This window comes from Falco punctatus, assembly GCF_963210335.1.
Source record: "Falco punctatus genome assembly, chromosome: 4".
Classification (NCBI taxonomy): Eukaryota; Metazoa; Chordata; class Aves; order Falconiformes; family Falconidae; genus Falco; species Falco punctatus.
Genome location: NC_137583.1, coordinates 64,180,237 through 64,199,825, shown reverse-complemented (window position 1 = coordinate 64,199,825; position 19,589 = coordinate 64,180,237). Strand labels below are relative to the sequence as shown.

Here is a 19,589-nt window from a genome sequence, read left to right as displayed (position 1 = left end):
GAAGATGGAGTGGGATGTCACCGACCAGCTGATTCCATCTGTGCCCTTTCTGCTGCCATCGGCAGCAGGACTGTGCACATCCATCTCATCCAACAGTCCACGAGGAAAGGACCTGAATAATTTCAGGTAGGTAGATGGTAATTTTTAGTCACTGGGCTCACTGAGAAAGGTTTCCAGACTTTCCAGCATCTCCAGCACTCAAGGGCTGAAGGGCTAGATATATGCAGTGTAATGAAAAGCAGTGAATGCATGTCCCACCAGGAGCATAACCACAGTAACACAGTAAATCTATTTTCCTTTCAAAAGCAGGGTTCAGTTTTGTTTATTCAAGCATAACTAAAAAGATTAAAAAAGAAAAAAATCAGGTTGTTCTGATGGTATGCAAGCCCTAAGTATTGCTGTCACCAGATGAATCTGTGTGACTTTGGGCACAATTGCATGCAACATGGCAGGATGCAAAGATCTCTTTGACACCATACGTATGTACCAGTATGTATATAGCTGTAACCATGTGTTGTAGCCAAGTTAACTGGCAATCTGAGGCATTTCTGGGATCCAAGTTAATATCACAATATGGAACTGCACTGCATTATATAAGAAAATATTTGAAACTAGCTCAGAGATCTGTAATATGGCACTGGTTTGAGCCATGTAGACATGCCCTTTGAGTTCTTGGCCCAAAGCCTTCATTAAAGTCAATTGGTGTAGCCGTGCTACAATCATTTCCGTATTTACATAGGATGAGGATCTGGTCTATTATGTATTTTGGCCATGGAGTACAGCTCTGCCTTCTGCTCAGCAGGCTGGCTGTGAAGACGGCCGTTGGGATTTGAACTTGGCATTCAGGGTCAAGCCGGGTGACACTGCAAAGCCTCCACACTCGGGCAAGTTTCCAAAGTTTCCAGGAAACCCACATGACCTCCTGCTACCTGAGATTCCCTTGGTGGATTGTTTCACTTAACTCTGATGGCTACCGGGGTCAACATTTACTGTTGGGTGCATGGAAAGGCTCGACCAGGTCCTACACCGGCCGGTGCACTGTCCGTGAAGGGGGACACCAGCAGCCAGGGGCTGGATGGGAGGCAGCAATGAGCCAGCAGCTCAGATGGGATGTGCTGTCTTCAGGGTGAATTACCATATGATGAAGTAGCTGAAGATTTTGAATGTCTGTATTCAGCTGTGAAGAGATTCTGCTGCTGTTGTGATTGACGTGGTTCGTAAGATATGAAGGGTATTTCCATCTAGGGGATAAAGCAACCTTTAGAAAATAGGTTCAGGTGTGGATCCTATACAGATCCACAGATCTGTAGATATATATATAAAAACAGAAATATAAAAACTCCTATTTGAGCAAAAAAAGATAATTAATACACTTAGGGAGGGGTTTTTTTTACTAAATAAATGGTTTCAAATGGGTTGTCCTAAAGTAAGCTTACCTGTGTTAGTTTAACACAGAATGTGGGACTGATCCTTTTCTTCACTGCACAAATGGTTTTTAGATTACATCAACCCATGCTAATTGTTTCAATTCTGAAAGAAATCTAAACAAAATCTCTAAGCATTATTCTAATAATGTTTATTCTATAACTTAAAATTATAGGTTGTGCATTTTTTGGAAATCAGTGCTGAAGTATTTTGTTACTGTAATAGTGTCTGTTAATATCTGTCAGTTTTTTCATGGCAAAAATAATCTAGGCATGTGTGGTGCTCTATCTATCGCCTGTCTATCTGGGCATGACAAATGCAGGAAAAAAACCTCAGAAGCATTGACATTGATACGAGTTTTCCATTGACTTCTATCAAAAAACAAATGAACCCAGTTCAGGGGCCCAGCCAAGGTTTCTACTTGTAATAACTATTATAAGCCTTTTTTTCCCCAAAAAAGTTATTACAATATAGAAAGAAATGTAAACAGACCCAATCTCACTGTAATGTCACATAAATCCAATATAAAAATTAAAAACAAAAGCAGGAAAACTGTAGCCTACAAACTTCTTTGCTTTCATTTTCTAATCTGCCTAAGGAGCTGACCAAACAATCAGGACCTTAAAGATTTTGATAAAATCTTGTTTTCCAGAAAACTGGAAGAGCTGAAAAAGTCATAAAACCAGTGGCCAATATTTGTATACTTTTCCATTCCTCTCTCTCTCTTTGTCTTTGATGTGCTTTAATATTAGATATTTCTGACTACACAGTTAGCCAGAAAAACAAAAAGAGGAAATACTACTCCAGCTTGGTTTGCTGAGGTGTTGAGAAGGCTGATGGATAAATTCCCACAGTGTGTGATGTATCTGTGATCCTGCCACTTCACAGCCCCTTCTCTCTCCCCAGCCTCCCCCGTGCCTGTACTGCATCTGTGCATAATCAGGCCCTTAATGGGAAGAACAGAAACCTTTCTTTTACACTGTCTTATCTCAATATCCTTTGTTCGCACCAAGCAGCAGCTTATGAATGCCAGCCACTTTTCTCTACCTCTATCTCGCTAAGGTTGTGTTTTTCAGTTCCAAGGGGAGAAACCTATCATTCCCAAACAATTGAGGAGATTTGTATCTGAACATAAACAAACAAAAGCTGTCCACAGGGAACATGGAAAATGTTTTTCTCTAGAGCAGCAGTTCCCGCACATGCCCCCAAGTCCCTAGGGCCCTGCTGCGGCTTCTGCAGCGGTCCACCCTGGAGCCAATTTTAGATGGTGGGAAAGAACATCTTAGGGCTGGAGGGAGGGAGTGCACGGCAGGGAGGGCTACTGCTCCTCCTGGGGCACCCTCTCTCTGTCCCTGCTAGGAGGTGCCCGGGGCTGGGCCAGTTAATGAGGAGAGAGGAGGAAGAGCTAGCCCCCTGAACAGGGGGGGTCCCAGGTGGTTGCCCGTCCTCCTCAGACTGCCCCAAAAGAGCAGGGCGTAAGGGGAACCGAGGTCAGCTGGAGGGGAGGGCACGCGCAGGTCTGGAGCTGGTAGACAGAGTATCTGTGAGCAGGGGGAGAGGTGTGCAAATTGATAGGGGTTAACTGATCATCTTCAAAAAGATAAATGGCGAAGTATTTTTGAAGTCCAGTCTAACACCACTCCCACACACTTGTCCAATAATACTCCCTCCCACCCTTAATCCCTTCCTCCAGCCAACTTTAACTCTGCCTGTCATGATCTTAAACTCACAACCTAATTCTCTGCCTTTCTACTTGACAAATGTTGTTTCTCATGGTGTCTTTTCCCTCCTGTCAGCACTTTTGTTCCACAAAGACAGTCACAAACCTGCCTTAGTCCGTTGTCCTCAGAATTCATAGACTATGTCAAGGTGGAAGGGACCCATAAAGATCCTTGAGTCGCACTCCCTGCTCCTCACAGGACAATTGTTTCTACACCTTTTCTCCACGAAGGTTTAAATGAATCTACTCCCTGCTGTGTGGCCCATGAGACACAAGAAGGTACACATGCTGTTGGTTTTGCTGGTGTGATTCCTCTCCAGTCACAATTACATTTCAGTTGCATTCTGTGTATAAGGAAATTCAGGACATTAAACTACGTAAGCATAAATAAGCAAAGTTTAGCTGAATTAAATTTTACACTCACTCTGAGGTAGAGTAGGCCAGAAAGTACTAAACACTTAGGAGACCTCAGACAAATGAATTTAATGCAAATGTATGAGTTTATATCTTACGCTCTAATTAGAAATCCAATTACACCTCCAGGCCATTGGGTCATAGTTTGTGTCATTTCTTTTCCCTGCGAAGCGTTCAGGACATTTGCGATACATAGTGGACCTGGACCTTTGAAGCGAGAAACTGCTTTTCCAGCATATTCACCAAGAGGAGGACAGGGCTGTAAACAACCTAATCATGCAACATCCAACAGCAGCACTGCAGATAGGAAATATCAAGTATTAAGTAAGACTCAGAAACAGGCAACACAATTGTCAACAATTAGCTCTTGTAAGGAGGATCCACAGCCGGTGTAGCTGCAATGGTTCATGCAGTGATATGCGGAATGAAACAATTTGGAATGTACCCTTCCAGCCTGACACCCTTTACTTTTGAGGGGATGTTTTACTCTCCTTTTATGTACCTCATTACAGCCTATGTTATCTGACATATCCCCTCCACGTCATGGCGTTATCTCAAAATGCTCATCAGTTCAAAACTGCTTCTTTGGGAGAAGCAAACCAAATTACCAGCAAGGAGAACAAACTTTGTAAGAGAAGCTGGCCTTTTGTTCCTCTACTGACAGTTATATTCTGATAGGTAATATGTCACAAATAATTAGACAGTTTGGTTTATTTCCCATCAGATTTTTCCCCCAATAAAATACATTAGAAGGCAACCCGTAAGAAACAGACATTTCAGACAGAACTATTTCACCAAGATGCATGAGGCAAAGAGGACTTTTATAATGCTGAATGCAGCTCTAAATGTAAACATTGTTTACATTTGAATATGGATGCTCACAGAAGTGAAATATCAGAAAAGTGTGATTTGGCTCCTGTGGATGTCCTGAGATTTGTGTGACTGGCATTTCTCCCTGGGGTAATTTATAAACTAATATTCCCTGTTGTGAGAACATTGGCAGGCTTGAGGAGAGAATAGCTCTGATTTTCACTCTAACATGACTGGCTCACATCCAGAATCTGCAGAAAGAATTTGCCACAAAAACAAGATAAAAGGGAAATTCTTACAGATACAAGTGTTAATGACACTATGCAACAAAAAAGGCATGTTTTGAGCAAAGGTTTCTAAACACACCACACAGATATATAAAGGTGCATAATACAGATTAGCAAAGTGGAATTTTTTTAGATTACAAGCAAATATGACCTGTAGCTTGTACAAAAAAGTATAAAGAAAATGGTATAAATGGGAAGAACATCTTGCTAACACACAACACTAAGTGCACACTGGAAGCTGCGCAGATTCCCCTCTTATATATTGGAATTTTTGATCTAGGTCAAAGGTTTCACAAGCTACATGAATCAACAGACATAGTAGATGTACACTGAAGATGTACACTGAACCTCTTTGGAACTCCTTAAAATAGAGTAACTGCTGAAACAAGATACAGTAGCGTTGCTGGCTGCCTAGACACCGTTCTATTTTAATAAGTGTCATGGATGCTTTGGGGCATATCAAAAATAAATGGCAGTAAGTAGGTATGAAGCCAAGTCTCTGTGACTTCCAGCAGAATTGCAATGCAAATAAACTTCAGTGAAGTCTTTCACAACCTCTCCAAGGTTATCTCTAGACCATTGTTTCCAGTCAACAATTTATAAACTTGGATTTGCTGCTTATCCTTGCCTCGACAAGAGACTCCAGTTTCCAATGCTTTATATAATGTCAGACTTTGACATGCGATTAACAGACGAAACTAACTAATTTCACCTTTATGAAGGTAATGGGGTAAGTTTGCTTTAAAAGGTTTAATTTTCTTCTGTAGGTTTTACTTCTTTGCAGGTCCACTGACTTCAAGGAAGCTGAATACATTCTGGTATATGTGAGAAAAGCAAATTAGGACCAAGGGATTTAAAATGCAGGCAAAAAAACCCCTTCCAAAATCCTGAGCAGGTTGGGTTTCAAAATAAATCCCCATGAATGGGGGGAAAAGATAATATATTAAGCATTGTCCCTGTTTTCTGGTCCTTCCACTCTTGTCCCATTGCCTCACATAAAAAAAAATAATAAAAAAATGATTTACTATTTCAAATAACACAAATACATTTAGCTATTTATATTCAAGGACTAGACTTGGTTGCCAAACTGTATCTATGAAAAATTAGCATTTTCCTATTATTTTAACTCTATGAAATTATTTTTTAAATTCTCAAGTTGTCTGTGTAACGCACAATTGACAAATAATTTACACATTATATCAACCACACGAAACTTTTAGTGTATGTATAAGTGCATGTGAAAAAGAATTTTACAAGAAGAAAGCACTAAGCATACCAGAGAAAATGTATACTCAAGAGAAAATTTTTAGATAATAGTGAGATGCAATAAAGGCATTCAAAACCCCTTGCATGTTCACACTAACGTTGATTTGTTTTTATCTAGGAGATCGAGAATTGATGACACTCGAGAGGACTGTTAAACATGTGGACAGAACTTCTTTGAGGAACATTTTTTCTCCAGCTATGTACATGAAAGGTATTTTATGAGAAGAAGTTGCTGTAGTCACAGCCTAGCAAAGCAAACTTACTAATTAACTGCAGTCTGCACCACTTGCACTTAGCTACGTGCACTGGCTATCAACACCACATCCAGTGCTGGTTTTCAAACAAATTTAAATATTCAGTGCACAGCTTCTGGGAAAGAGGCCATCTTTCTTCATGCTGTAGCTTTGGGATGTAACATTTATTAGTGACTTATGCTTATTTCTACTGCTTTTTGACGCCAGGAAAGTTAACAGCGTTTTGAATCCTCTGTGTGTGTGTGTGTGTATACACAAAGTAGGAATGGGGAAGGGAAAGAACTACCAGGAGGGATGTAGCAGAGGGAGTAATATGAAGATACGCCTGTGCAATGCTGGTTGGCAGTATGGTTGCCTGAAAAAAACAAATTATCCTTCATGGCAAACACAGAGATTTTAAAATCTCTTTATGCTCTGTGTCGGAATGAAAATTACTTCTATTTAAAAAGTTCATCAAAAATAAATAAAAGCAAAGACTATCCCCACTCTGACTATCCAATAATCAGCCTCAATATCTTTCAATCTTCTCTGTGTCTCCTTCTATCTCTTGGCCATTCCTTTTCTGCCAAGCTCAAAACCTTGACCCTCTGCTGATCCAACTCCCCCTCCCTATTCTTCTTTCCTACTCTCCAGAACAAATCCTGCCTTATTTTTGGTTGGCCTCTCAGCCTGAGGAATAGCTGCACTAAATTTGAAAGGGAAATGTTGAAAGCTTTTGCCGGACTGTTTGTGAACACTTGGAGATGACTGGTGTTAGCTTTATGCTGCATACTGCATCAAAAGTTCATGAACAAAAGGGTCCTTCTTCAGGCAAATAAATGTATTTTTTCCCTTCTTAAAACACTGCTCCTCAAAAAATTTCCTGCTCAATGTGTAAAACAGAGTAGTGTCTCCAACTTGATAGAAAGCATCAAATACTTCTACGTGAAAGCAAAGAAAGAAAGAATAAACCTTGGTTAGGCAGAGTAAGGCTCAAGTATACACACTTCTTTAGAAATCTGACTTTATTACTGGATGAATAGTGTTCATCCCCAGGGATTGCCATAGCTTAAATCTCTGGACAATGAACAGAAATAATTTATAGACTTGTAGCCTCTTTACTAGCTAAGACTAAGCTTCCAGAAACTTTTCATGGCTGACCTAAAGTCATCAATTTGCAGCTTCTACTTCATAATATTCACTGTGATTCCTTACATGTGTGCCCTCTCCTGCAAGTATGCTCCAGCTGGTTTACACTAGCCATGACTGAATTTATGCTTTCCCATAAGATTTGTGAAGGCATATGCTATGATGCTACAATGGACTTGAAATAATAAGTGAAATGATACTTACAGCGTATGAACTTCAACTTTGCATGTCTATAAATGTGAGGTACCATTATATGCTCTTCTAGGCCATGGAGACCATTTCTGTTCTTCAGTGTCTAATATAATTGGACTCTAATTTGCTCTACAGAAGGGACTAAATTGGAAGCACCTCCTACCTCCACCTCTTACACCTCTTAGAAGCATTTGATGTATGAGTTAATTTATTCCATCTCATAATTAATTATTTTCTCTCATTGTAAAAATGTACAATGTCATTTACATTGCCAGTGTTCATTTTACCATCAATATAGTAAGTGACATTTCCTGTAATTAAGTAGAAATATTACATTAAACAATTAAGATGCCCATATAACAGAAGTGAGAAGTGAAACAGAACCAATTTGCTGTGAACATTCCAGTGCCCATAAGATGTTAACTTCTCTAATCCGCAGTTGAAGCTGCACGAGAAGTCAAAGAAATACACATAATTGGCATTGCTGGCAATCTGTGAATTTTAGGTGCCCACCTTGAATCAGCTTTAAAAAGCCATGTTTTTGAGGATGACAGTTTAAGCAAAAAATCACTATTGTCAGACCACATTGTTATTTACACTCTCCGTGTAGTTATAGCACAGTTTCATGATGCTACTTCTGCTCTGTCATGGTCATTATAGATTGCATCAAGACCATCATCCTTCTATATTCTCTTTAGAATGATGGTAATAAAGATGAAAGATGGCCAAAAGTGCAGGAGCTACTCTATGAAGACTCTTGGTTTGAACGTACCATACAATTTTAATCTTAGGAAAAGAATATAAAAATCAATAAAGAGGGGTGAAAGCACAGAAACATAGTCGATGATCGGGTCACTAATGCTGAAAAAAGCTGCAATGAAAAGCCCAATCATCAAGGGGGTTTGTTGCAATTAATTAAGAAAAAAACAAACAAATAAAAACCCAAATAAAGATCCAATGTCTTTTTTACCTCCTTTTTCCTTTTTCAACACAGATTGAAGAAATCTCTCAAATGTACAGTCTATTGAACTAGTAATATACTACACAAAGCTACCAAGAGACAATACATTGACTATCCAACCTATACCCTTTAAAGGATGTTAGACAGATACATAGAAGAACTGGAAGAATCATACTAGGTTAGATCTACAGAAGAAAAGACTGTGGGTCTGTCCAAGCATTAATGCTGGTTTTGAGACTGGTTGTCACCAGATAACTGAGAAGATGGCAGAAGACCCTTCTATCAAACAGATATGATATAGCTTGTCCTTTCTGTCAAGTATCCTCTGCTTTTGTACTGCGGCATTACTCTCATTTAGGTTACATTGAGCCCTGGAGCACAATGGCCATTTCGATAAGTATTATTACATTGCTTGTATACCACACTTGTTATAACTCCAGGTACCACTCTTATCCATGAGAATGCTCAGTCTCACTCGGAATCTTCATTGGTCTCATTTCCTCTGAGAATGAATTCTATTACCTAATTATATATTGTAGAAAAAGTGTTTCCTTATAATGGCTTCCAGCTTGCCTTTTATTTTCCTTGTTGTTATACTATTTATCAGAGAAAAAGGATATTCTCGTTCTTCCGTTTAAATAGCAGCCACTGTTTCACATACTTTTGATACATTTGCTCTTATTCCTCTCCTTTCTAAATCAAACCATTTCATCTTTTCACACTCTCCTCTCGAAAGTTTTTTTCTTGTTTGTGATCACTCTCATTGTCTTTCTCTGAACACTAATATATGATATACACATTCAAGCATTTTATCTGCAAGATCCTTACCACTGCTTGTGACCCATGAGATACTTAATTTAAAGCATACAAATATTCCCTCTGCTCTCAGTGGGACTTTTTGTGTAATTAAATAAATGTTGAAGACATTGGTTGATGTTGCCAGATACATGTTTGTGCCTATAACCAAAAAAAACACGTGCAGTTTTCTTAGTCACACTAGAAGGGCAATCTGTGTAGCTATTGATTTCAGCCACATACTCACATGCTTAAAAATAAGCCCACAGTTGAGCCTTTGCTTCTGCAGATTAATGCCAATCTGCCTATGTTCTCTCTCAGAAGACCACACACTTACTACATGAACACACTATGACAGCAATCTGCACGGAAACAAAGTGATATTGAGGAAATAATGGGGAAAAAAATGTAAAAAGTAAACTGAATTGTGAAGCCAAATTACTGCTAAACACAATGACAATAAATACTTTCAGCCACAGGCAATAAAATACTGCATCATTAATAAAGCTAAGTGGAGAAAAATTCTGCTTGTCACTTTCATTTATAACTTAAATTTTATACTTTAGCCTTACACGTTAGCTCAGTGCATTACACATCTCTCAGGCAATTCCCCTCTGGCCCCAGCAATCATGAGTTACTGTGGTTTCAAAAAATGGTGAACTGGGTAAATGGAAACTGATTTTCAAGGATGAAATAATGGCCTAATTCAAGACTGTAGCAGTTGTAAAGGAAAGACAGTTGAGACAGAGAAATAATAAGGAATTGATGATATGGAGGTTAAAACTGCAAGTCCTCATGGATGTGGGAGAAAACCTGAGAGGAACTTATGGAGCATACTTAAGCTGTTGTGAGATCAATCATTCATGAGTTCGCACATGCTACTGGTAATGGGTACAAATAGCACAGTTCTGGACCTTCCTGGTGATCCAGACACCAAGCCCATTCCATGGCTATTCAAGAGGCTCACCAAATTCAAAGAAAGGGCTGAAAAATTAGGTAAAGAGCTCTTCATTCTACCACTTGATTCCAAGAAATGTTGGGAAGAAACAGTAGCAAGTTATCTCAGTTATGCAGTGTAATGGGCTGGTGTGCCAGTAGTGTTAGTGAAGAAGCACCTCAGTAACAACACATTTGGCTTTCTTTATTAGACATAAATCAGAATAACCCCGTTTATGGCTATAAACAAGAGTTATGGCTGTTTGAGATTTTGTTCTGTACATTCTTGGCATATCTCTAGTTCAAGCATCATCAAGTCTGGGGAGATGTGTTGGGTAGGAACCCAGCATAGCAAGTCCTTCAATTATAAACAACATTTTTGAGGGAGAGGAAGGAAACAGCTGAAGACAAAACTCCTGGCATTACCAGCTTCAAGAGGAAGTGAAAAACTCACCTACAGGCCTCAAGGGAAACAGAGATCGAGGGGTGCAAAAAGGACTGATTGGCTAAATGTTAAGCTTCCCTTGAGATCTCCCTTCTACCTACTACAGAAACTAATCGGTGTTACCAACTCCTGTCCTTTCAGCCATTTAAAAGAATATGGCATGTCCACTAGAGCCAGGCATTAGTTTTGGTTTTATGGTATGAGTGAGTGAGGAGTGAAATAGATCTTTTATTATTTTACTGCACTTATTTTCTTGTTCTATGCTTTTATGTGAGGGCACCTTATGGACACCCTGCTGTAAACTGCAGAGTCGTTTATGGTTTATTCCTCTATTATGTTTCATACTGAAGTTGAAAACTCTGTTGCAGTAGACAAAATTCAATCTAAGAAAGTGAGCAGCCTAGAAATAAAAGAGGAAAGAAAAGTAGCAGGAGGAAATTCACATCAGCTGCAGCCTAAAGGCATTGGTAGTGATTCTGAGAAGTCTTAGATTTACCTTCCAAGGGAGTAAATGAAAACGTTGCTCATTACTTTGGCCTTCAGTGCTGGCACCCCATAACGTCCATTTCATTTATCCAGTAGCAAAAGAACCTTCACAAAACTATTCCAAAGAAAAGACCATGCAAGAATCCTTGGAATTCACAAATCTCATAAATCCATCAATTAAACTAGTGTTATTAACAGTTCCTCTTTATTTGAAATTTTTGTACATCTACATATACATTCTACAGCAACTGCAACTGTTTCCAGACTCCTAGTGATTCCCAGTATCATTACTGCTATTTGGTTTCAACCTTCTTAAGATCTGACTAAAACACATGGGGCTTCCTTGAATCAGGAAAGATTGATACTGGCAGGCTGGAGATCAAAAGGAAAGTTTCATTATAAAGATAAATAAACGCACATCTCACCAGTATCATCTGAACCCGTCTAGATCATAAGAATCTTGTGTTAGCTTTTGTGTTAAAACCTACTTTTGCTACATTGACTAATTGAGTTCATTTTTGCAGTTAAGCTTTTCTCTGTAAACAGTGTTAAAGTGTTTCTTTATAACCTAAATATACAATAGACCTTTCCCTTGCCTATTACATGCCATAACTGGCATCTCTGTGCACTGCCAGGCTGTAAGGAATTAGTCCATCACCTTATGTAACTATATACTGAAGTTCATTCTTCTACTGTAAAATGCGCATGTCTCTAATCCTAAACCTAGTCGTAAATCTTTTAAGTAAATATTTACATATACTTCTGTATTTTATCTAGAGGGAGCTAAGCCTTAATTTTATAGATAGAAATCTGATTATAGAAAACTGAATAATTCAGTTACTGCCATGTGCTTTCCCATATGTTTTAATCGGAGATTACCATCAATTTCAACAGTTGTGTATCAAACAGTTAGAAAGGTGCATGAAAATTAGATATCCGAGTCACTTAAATCTGAATTTGAGTGAATTTGAATTTCTTTAAACAAAACTTTTCCCATTGAAACCACATGATTTGGAATACATTAATATATCAAGATATCCATTGGTAGATTTCATGTTATTAAAACTTGTTTCCATTGGAATTTTGGGATCTGTATGTTTAAACACTGCTAATGGGGCTCAGGTTTAGTTCTTCTGTCTATTAAATAACTTGTCAGATACAAAAGCTGCCTTCTGACTTTGCACTTTATTGATTCTTTCTGAATTCTCAGAGAACTACAATCCTGCACTCTGAAAAGGAAATGCACCCCTATTTTCTTTTTTTTTTTTTTCTTATTACTTCAGATCTGTTGTAATTTTGTAGGTTTCTTCATATTGAAGAAACAGGCCTGAGCTACATAGGGTGACTGATCCAAAACAATCTTAAAAAGGGTGCTCCAGACCTCCTGCAGTTCTTTAATCCTCTTGGTATAATGCACTGTGAAAGAAACCAGCATTTTTGAAACTAGTGTTTTTTGATAGCATTACTGTACCAGAAAGCAGCTTGGTGGATGTCTCATGAATGAATGAATGACTGGCTGAGATGTCCTTTTTGGTAGTCACTGTTTTATGGATCAAGCTGTTACTGTTCAGCTGTGGTGATGTTCCTGTGCTAAACTCCCAACAAACACATGCCTGAATAATCTTTGCTATAATTATAAGCAGGTAGCTGAAGGCAGGAACCAAATGAAATAATCACAAGGATGGAAAAAAGGAAAGGAAGGGAAAGAAAACCAACAATTTACTATGAAGATTATCTACTGAATAATCCCCACAGATCATTGTCTGGACCTTTAGTCCAATCAATGTACCTGTAAATTTTAACACTGAAAAAATATTTTGAAATCTAAGCAAAATATCTAGTTTTCACACTATTTCAGATGTCTCTTATTAGGTTCATCCAGTGTCTGGTCCAGTGGGAATCCAATTTCATCTGGATTTTCCAAGGGCAACAACATCATTTTAGTTCACATTACTCTGTCTTATTTTCAGACTATTTTTGTCTGCATGTCAACTTCTTAATGTGGGGTTGGTTTTTTGGGTTTTTTTGGTGGTTTTTTTCATCATTTCAATTCATCTTTTCTATTTTCCAAATGTTTTTTTCTTATGAGTCCCTAATTCAGTAGTCTTCTGCCCATAGATATCTGTTTATCATCTCATGTAACACAAGGGATGTGATGGAGAATTGTCTGCATCATGACTTTCATAATTTTCATTGGATCCTGTCTCTCTTTACTGTCGCAGCATCCACATGAGTATTTTGCTCCAGCTGTGCGAAGTACATATTGTCCTTTCTTCCTCACTGGCCAGCAAGCTGGAACAGCCAAATGGCCTAATCATGGGCCTATATAATTTGTAAATTAGCATGACATAATATCACTGCAGATTGTTCTCATCACCTCTGTGATTTACATGTACTTTTCTGGATAAGACTCATTAGATTTCTACAATTCAGGACGTAAAGTACAGTTTCCCAGACTTAATGGAGTCAATGGATATCTAGTAAACATAGTAAGTAGAGCATAGAATGGCACACCTCTTTTCCTAAAATAAACATCTAAAATATGTTGAGTTACTGCACTCTAAAAATGCCTCTGCCTCTCCAGTGGCTTTAAAGGGAACTCACTCACCCACTCAGCTGCAGACATTTATGCTGTGGACTTCTAAATTACGTGATGGGTGTCTTCCCTTTATGACCACATCATTGTTTTCCTCAGAAGTCAGCAATGAAAAGAGTTATTATCACAGTGCACATAATAAATAATAAAACTAATCGAAGTTTTAGGCTGTGAAACAATCTTCCCAGCAAAGTGGTGGAAAACTACTTGTAACATCAGAGGCTAACCAGGGCAAAGATACAGAAAATATGTCTCTGCGATTAAAAATATTTACCGATGCTAAAGCTTCCCATGAAGAAGTTTCTTGCTACTGTCTAAACAAAAAATGACCAAACTAGTCCAAACCCACAATTTTTCTATAAATAAGTATGTTCGGAGTTTCTATTCCATCTCCTGATATCACCATAAGACTGTTATGCTGACATAGCAACTGCAGTGAAATAGGGAAACAAAATCATAGAAACTGAAACTACTGTACTGAAGACTGGCTCTATTTTTTTCTACTTACTTGAGATGGAAGCTTTTATTTAATTGGCAATAGTTACCTTTAACTGTCAGATGCAAAGAGTATTTTCCATTGCTGGTGTCCCTTGAGGCAATTAAATATGAACACTCTTAGGATGAGTCCTCTGTCTTTAGGAATCTTATGTGAAAAATTGTTGGTTTTGACAAATGTACAGTAATTTTTGTGGTTGAAAGCCCTTCAGATTCCTCAGGCCAGCTCTCTGCTTTGGATCCTAGCAGAAAAAAGGTCTTAAATCAGGCACAATGATAAAGGAAGAAATCAATGTAGAAGCTGTCTTTAGTCTTAAAGCACATACTAAAAAAAAAAAAGTAGAAATTATTTCCCTCCCCAAATCAAAAGAAAACACGAATACACATTTTACTTCATAACCTTTCTTGGAAAAGTTTATTCCCATGCCCAAAAGACTACAAATAGTGGTGGTCATCTCACTACAGTGAAAATAATTAAGCGATATGCAGGAGTAGTATGTTCTTACTCATAGTAGCACTTAGATAGTAATCATGGTAGTCCAGTAATATTCCAGGAGTACTTATTCCTGACAATCATTTAACTCAAGCCTGAGTTAAAGTAAATTGCAGCACTGCTTTTTCATCTGTGTGATTAAACACGGCCTGAACCATCCCAGCTGAATAAGTTGTGGTTTAAGTTTCTTTTGTCTTTTGGGCTCAAAATCATGCATCATTATTTCAGTGATGGATTTGGTACACTCTTCTAGCACTACAAAAAGAACTAGTAAGGTTGTCCAGTTCTGTAGCAAGGAAACCAGAATGGTATAGCTTTCAATTTAACAGTTAAGTGACAACAGAGATAAAGGTCATCTATGTGCAACTAAACTAAACAAGGAATGAGCTATCACCTAGAAATGATCCTCCTTGGAAAGGATAAAAATGTGTGGGATAAGAAATAAGTAGAACATCTTTTACACACTACTACAATCTCCTTTGGAACACTTGCAGTGATAAGGCAGCTGATAGATGTCTCAGAAACACAAAAAAATGTTACAGAGACAAGGAAGGTGAAATGCAAAACAAAGTAATGGAAGAGAAGCAATTACTGAAACCACAGTGATAAACTCAATAAAACTCAATATTCACCCAGAGGAATTTATTCTCAGTAAGTTTTTGACCTCACATAAGGCTTTCTCTTATGTTTGAATGTAAGAATCTATTTTTACATAGATCCACTGAAAGGGATCTACTACAGCAGGTAATCTGGAGAGGAAAGTTCTAGATAATTTTCTGTTATATGAATTAAAGGATTATGTACCTTCACTCAATGAGTGTTGTCGTATGTTCCTGTGCAGCAGAGTGGGACATCCTTAGCAAATAGTATGGTTGCTGTCTGCTTCCCCTTTCCGAGAGCTCATCTTTGCTACTTGGCCCTTTATTAATTAATAAATGGACAGGCTAAAAAGCTCAGTGGCCTCTCTAACAATGACAAGATGGTCCAAGATACAGACCAAAATATTCACATGACAGAGATGAAGGGTTTGGTTTCAGTTACTTTGTGGGCCAAGGCACACAAACTTGTATTCCCCAAGCTAGTCCCTGAACTGGAAGTAAACCGTGGCACGCTCAAAAGCATTATAGTATGGCATTGTGCCTGAGCAAAGCCCTGTCAAGAGCGGAAAGGAAGAATATAAATAATTTATGACAACGTCAAGAGTCTTTTATCTGACCAAAGTGTGTAAAAAAGCATTCACGAAAATAAGAATCCAGGGCCAACGTCTCTCACTAGATACATGCAAAGTGCTACTGAACTCTTCCAAAATAAAGACAGAGATTTTTAATGACACCTATTGTGTTTTATTCCCTTCAATTTAAATAATAACCAAGAGACTCCTACCAAAATGCTCAAACACCCTGATGCACCATTAGCAATACAATTAAATCACAGCAGCGTTAAACATCTCATCAAGAGCTCAGCCAACCTACAAAATTACTTTTCTATCCTTTCATTCCCTGGAAAGCTTCCACTCAGCTCCTGTCCATCTGATTTCCTCAGTGATCTTTGAGAGTCCCTGAGCAACTGTAATGGAAACACGGAGGACTGAAGGCATTGACAGAAACCCAGTACAGTTTGTTAAAGGTATTTGTCAATGGAGATACATGAAGAAGCACAAAGCTATACAGCTTTTCAGGCAAGTCAGATAAGGGAGCAGCAACAGACTCTGTAGCTGTGCGAGGCAACTACTGTCTTGTAGTTTGACTTTCTCTGGAAAAAGCAAAGTCCTGCCTGTTACATACAATTTGCTGTGTGTGTCGTCGTCGTCCCGTCGTCCCCCCCCCCCCCCCCCCCCGGCCTTTCTCAAAAACACTAGGCAAAAAATAGTACCTCTGAGTCATACATATCTGAGAAAGAATTACTCCCCTCCTGCAGTGTCAGGGCAGAAAAAACAGAATCCCGAGTCACAGTTCTCCTTCCAGACTGTCTCTGACACTGGCCCCAAAGTCCACAGAGCACTTACTCTATGGTAGCAAAGATGCAAGGCCACTTCTCTGCTACGACTTTTACACAGCCAGTGGACAAGTGCCAGCCAACAGACCTCTCTGGAGTACTCTGGCTGCTAACACTGCTTCACTCTCACCCCACTGACACAATCTCAGAAGGATCTATAAATAACCAAAAGAATTCAGTCAGTGCTGAAATAAACACAAGGGGCCAGATTGTATCGGTGTAACTGAGACAAGGAATGCATTTGGGCTGTTGGCATTCATCTTACAATCGGATTGCAGCAATGGGCAGATGTCTGTAACACACTGACCCAGCCTACCATGGAGAAATAGGAGTCAGCCACTGGGTGATCTGTACTTACGCTTGGTAAACAATTAAACCAAAGATGTAATGCTGCATTCTGACCCATTTTCTCTGAAAACAAGAAGCAACATTTAATTGTCACGGTATCCTCCTTTCCTTCACTTGGATTCATCTACTCTGGAGACCATGCAGCTAAACCATCAGCCTGATCTTCAACGCTTTGGCCAGCTGTCTACTCAGCCTCTAGTACTTCTTGCATCACCATTTTAATCAAGAGAAAGAATGGCTGATTTCCCTGCAAAGAAGTACCTCTGAATAAAGTAAAAAATGTGCTTCACATTCCTTCTGTTCAAACAATGCCTGCAGCCAGAGTGGGTGACATTACTGAGAACAATGACATCTATTCAAAATTGTAAAGCAAGCATTTGATAGACATGCTTCCTCTGACACTATAACTTCACTGAATGAGCTGTTAGCTTATCTAGCTTCTACACTTTGAAGTATACAGTTTGAAAAAGACAAGCACATACCAGCAGTCCTAAACTCGAGTTTATTAGCTTGAGAAATGTTTTCAATTTCACAGTGAAATTGAAATTGTCACAAAAATGTGACAGCTTATTGTATTTGCTCAGCTTTTGCTGACTGAAAGAAGTGACAGTAAGCATTAATTTACCATGCAGTTATGAGATCAGCAGAGTGATGAATTTCTAAGAATCGTCTTTCTTAGACCATGTTACATACTATACTTTGCTGTATTTGCAGTTGACATCCCACAACACTTAATCCTATGGAAGATGTCACCTAACATGGATACATCATGTGCGTTTGTCTAAAAGATCAGTGCATATGGTACCTATCTCTCTATATTTAGGCCTGCAGCTGATGCTGATGCCACTAGAAATTATTTTATCAAGTCAGTCAGTCATTCAGATATTGCTGGCTATGAAAAATTTCCAGTTGGATGGGACAACTCACAAAAATAAGTAAACAAGTAAATGCTCTATTAAAAAAAGTTTCTAAGTTATCAGAACCTACTATCTTATGTTAAGGGGGGAAAGAGGGCAAGACCCAAAAAACAGACCTTAGCTTATCCAGACCACTCTTGCTTTGGGAAGAAAGATGCTTTTTTTGGTAACACACATAGACTCTGGTCCTTACTGCAGCTAAAGAACCATCCTTGTTGTAATATGTAACAAAATCTAAATGATGGAATTCAATAACATTGTCAAATCAAACATTTTGTTTGTGTAAACTTCAAATAGTTTGCAATGCTTGCTAATTTTTGAACTTCATGGAGCCTGTTTTTTTAATAGAGTTGTAGTATGATTGCTTACAAGATTTCAATCCATTTGTTCTAAAAGATGAGACTGCCAACACAATAAAAGTATTCTACTGAAAGGGAGAAATGACGTCTTTTAAGATCATTAGGAGCATTAAAAAGGATTTACAAACATAACAAGTTTACGAACTGTACACCAAATGTTGCCATTGGATTTGCAGAGAGTCCAGGCCAATTTCCATTAAGTGAACACAGCAGCTCTACAAAGAATAGAGATATATCCTGTCCTGTTAACTATTTCTTACAGCATTTCTTAAGCATTTCTTCAAAAATTTCATGTCCAATCAGCTATGGAATATTAATTTATAGTATTCTAGAACATGTAATCAAAAGCAGTTATATCTATATTGTGATACAGATACAGTTTGCCCACACCATTTAACAATAATCTCGTATTTACTATGAGGTGATGATAATTTGAGTTGATTTTAACTGTTCTTCTATTGGGCTTGGAAAAAGACAGGAATATTTCTATTTTAACTATGATAGTGGAGCCAACATTCTCATTCTGTGATGAAAATACAGCTGTATTAATGATCTCAGATGATTAGGGCTATGTACAGTCATCCTTAAGTCAGTGTGTGGAAGACAGACTGGGGAAATGGCTTGCATTGTTTCATTCAATAACACAGATTTTCAAAGGTTTGATTTTTTATTATCTTTTCCCCATGCAGAACAGGCCAATTGCCAATTTACCACATAACCTTTGTGATTATTTCAAATTATACTGATCATTCCATATTATAGCTTATATGAGAATTGTATGTGTACCAGGCAACTTCCAGCTGTCTAGTATTAGATCAGTAATGAAAGTGCATTACTGAGTCAATTAGAAATCCATTGGGGTCTATTGTAAAGTTTGCATTGATAACAAAAGGTTTTCTGCAGCTAAAAATCTTTTCTAGAACAAAAGAAAAATTAGTCCCATTGTAGAATAACCATTTTTTTTTTCTTTTTTTTACAGTGTGACAAGGGCTAAACCTCACAGTAACACCAGACCTAGTTTTCAGGACGAACACAGGCAACACCAAAACTTGGATAAATCTGTAAAACATGACATGAATTGCTTATGTAGTTTCAGTAAATGGAAAAGAAATTGCTTTAGGCAACTATACACACAGATCATTAAAATCTAAACAGCTATAATATCTCTATTAAAAGACTAAAAAAGTGACAGCTTTGAATGATGTCACTGTTATTTTTCTTGAGTACATTACAAAGAGCTTTCAGCATGCCTGCAGATATGTAAGTA

General features: G+C 38.2%; 1 long non-coding RNA gene across 1 annotated transcript; it reads left to right on the top strand.

Moving 5' to 3' along the window:
* Positions 1–6,038: 6,038 nt before the first annotated feature.
* LOC308062606 lies at positions 6,039–14,556 on the top strand. Its single transcript, XR_013927634.1, has 2 exons — positions 6,039–6,133; positions 8,491–14,556. It is a non-coding gene; the product is annotated as an uncharacterized lncRNA (long non-coding RNA).
* The last annotated feature ends 5,033 nt before the right edge of the window (positions 14,557–19,589 follow it).